Source organism: Theropithecus gelada, chromosome 5 (assembly GCF_003255815.1).
Source record: "Theropithecus gelada isolate Dixy chromosome 5, Tgel_1.0, whole genome shotgun sequence".
Classification (NCBI taxonomy): domain Eukaryota; kingdom Metazoa; phylum Chordata; class Mammalia; order Primates; family Cercopithecidae; genus Theropithecus; species Theropithecus gelada.
The window spans coordinates 82,076,605-82,079,695 of record NC_037672.1 but is presented as its reverse complement, the minus strand read 5'-3'; positions in this window follow the sequence as shown (position 1 = coordinate 82,079,695).

Sequence of the window (3,091 nt, the reverse complement as noted above, 5' to 3'; positions counted from 1 at the left end):
TCCTTTGCCCACTTTTTGATGGGGTTGTTTTTTTTTTTTCTTGTAAATTTGTTTGAGTTCTTTGTAGGTTCTGGATATTAGCCCTTTGTCAGATGAGTAGATTGCAAAAATTTTTTCCCATTCTGTAGGTTGCCTGTTCACTCTGATGGTAGTTTTTTTGCTGTGCAGAAGCTCTTTAGTTTAATTAGATCCCATTTGTCAATTTTGGCTTTTGCTGCCGTTGCTTTTGGTGTTTTAGACATGAAGTCTTTGCTCATGCCTATGTCCTGAATGGTACTACCTAGGTTTTCCTCTAGGATTTTTATGGTATTAGGTCTAACATTTAAGTCTCTAATCCATCTTGAATTAATTTTCATATAGGAGTAAGGAAAGGATCCAGTTTCAGCTTTCTACTTATGGCTAGCCAATTTTCCCAGCACCATTTATTAAATAGGGAATCCTTTCCCCATTTCTTGTTTTTCTCAGGTTTGTCAAAGATCAGATGGCTGTAGATGTGTGGTATTATTTCTGAGGACTCTGTTCTGTTCCATTGGTCTATATCTCTGTTTTGGTACCAGTACCATGCTGTTTTGGTTACTGTAGCCTTGTAGTATAGTTTGAAGTCAGGTAGCGTGATGCCTCCAGCTTTGTTCTTTTGACGTAGGATTGTCTTGGAGATGCGGGCTCTTTTTTGGTTCCATATGAACTTTAAAGCAGTTTTTTCCAATTCTGTGAAGAAACTCATTGGTAGCTTGATGGGGATAGCATTGAATCTATAAATTACCTTGGGCAGTATGGCCATTTTCACGATATTGATTCTTCCTATCCATGAGCATGGTATGTTCTTCCATTTGTTTGTGTTCTCTTTTATTTCACTGAGAAGTGGTTTGTAGTTCTCATTGAAGAGGTCCTTTACATCCCTTGTAAGTTGGATTCCTAGGTATTTTATTCTCTTTGAAGCAATTGTGAATGGAAGTTCATTCCTGATTTGGCTCTCTGTTTGTCTGTTACTGATGTATAAGAATGCTTGTGATTTTTGCACATTAATTTTGTATCCTGAGACTTTGCTGAAGTTGCTTATCAGCTTAAGGAGATTTTGGGCTGAGACAATGGGGTTTTCTAAATATTCAATCATGTCATCTACAAACAGGGACAATTTGACTTCTTCTTTTCCTAACTGAATGCCCTTGATTTCTTTCTCTTGCCTAATTGCCCTAGCCAGAACTTCCAACACTATGTTGAATAGGAGTGGTGAGAGAGGGCATCCCTGTCTTGTGCCAGTTTTCTAAGGGAATTTTTCCAGTTTTTTCCCATTCAGTATGATATTGGCTGTGGGTTTGTCATAAATAGCTCTTATTATTTTGAGGTACGTTCCATCAATACCGAATTTATTGAGCGTTTTTAGAATGAAGGGCTGTTGAATTTTGTCAAAAACCTTTTCTGCATCTATTGAGATAATCATGTGGTTCTTGTCTTTGGTTCTGTTTATATGCTGGATTACGTTTATTGATTTGCGAATGTTGAACCAGCCTTGCATCCCAGGGATGAAGCCCACTTGATCATGGTGGATAAGCTTTTTGATGTGTTGCTGAATCCGGTTTGCCAGTATTTTATTGAGGATTTTTGCATCGATGTTCATCAGGGATATTGGTCTAAAATTCTCTTTTTTTGTTGTGTCTCTGCCAGGCTTTGGTATCAGGATGATGTTGGTCTCATAAAATGAGTTAGGCAGGATTCCCTCTTTTTCTATTGATTGGAATAGTTTCAGAAGGAATGGTACCAACTCCTCCTTGTACCTCTGGTAGAATTCAGCTGTGAATCCATCTGGTCCTGGACTTTTTTTGGTTGGTAGGCTATTAATTATTGCCTCAATTTCAGAGCCTGCTATTGGTCTATTCAGGGATTCAGCTTCTTCCTGGTTTAGTCTTGGAAGAGTGTAAGTGTCCAGGAAATTATCCATTTCTTCTAGATTTTCCAGTTTATTTGCATAGAGGTGTTTATAGCATTCTCTGATGGTAGTTTGTATTTCTGTGGGGTCGGTGGTGATATCCCCTTTATCATTTTTAATTGCGTCGATTTGATTCTTCTCTCTTTTCTTCTTTATTAGTCTTGCTAGTGGTCTGTCAATTTTGTTGCTCTTTTCAAAAAACCAACTCCTGGATTCATTGATTTTTTTGGAGGGTTTTTTGTGTCTCTATCTCCTTCAGTTCTGCTCTGATCTTAGTTATTTCTTGCCTTCTGCTAGCTTTCGAATGTGTTTGCTCTTGCTTCTCTAGTTCTTTTAATTGCGATGTTAGAGTGTCAATTTTTGATCTTTCCTGCTTTCTCTTGTGGGCATTTAGTGCTATAAATTTCCCTCTACACACTGCTTTAAATGTGTCCCAGAGATTCTGGTATGCTGTATCTTTGTTCTCATTGGTTTCAAAGAACATCTTTATTTCTGCCTTCATTTTGTTATGTACCCAGTAGTCATTCAGGAGCAGGTTGTTCAGTTTCCATGTAGTTGAGCGGTTTTGATTGAGTTTCTTAGTCCTGAGTTCTAGTTTGATTACACTGTGGTCTGAGAGACAGTTTGTTATAATTTCTGTTCTTGTACATTTGCTGAGGAGTGCTTTACTTCCAATTACGTGGTCAATTTTGGAGTAAGTACGATGTGGTGCTGAGAAGAATGTATATTCTGTTGATTTGGGGTGGAGTGTTCTATAGATGTCTATTAGGTCTGCTTGCTGCAGAGATGAGTTCAATTCCTGGATATCCTTGTTAACTTTCTGTCTCATTGATCTGTCTAATGTTGACAGTGGAGTGTTGAAGTCTCCCATTATTATTGTATGGGAGTCTAAGTCTCTTTGTAAGTCTCTAAGGACTTGCTTTATGAATCTAGGTGCTCCAGTATTGGGTGCATATATATTTAGGATAGTTAGCTCTTCCTGTTGAATTGATCCCTTTACCATTATGTAATGGCCTTCTTTGTCTGTTTTGATCTTTGATGGTTTAAAGTCTGTTTTATCAGATACTAGTATTGCAACCCCCGCTTTTTTGTTGTTCTCCATTTGCTTGGTAAATCTTCCTCCATCCCTTTATTTTGAGCCTATGTATGTCTCTGCGTGTGAGA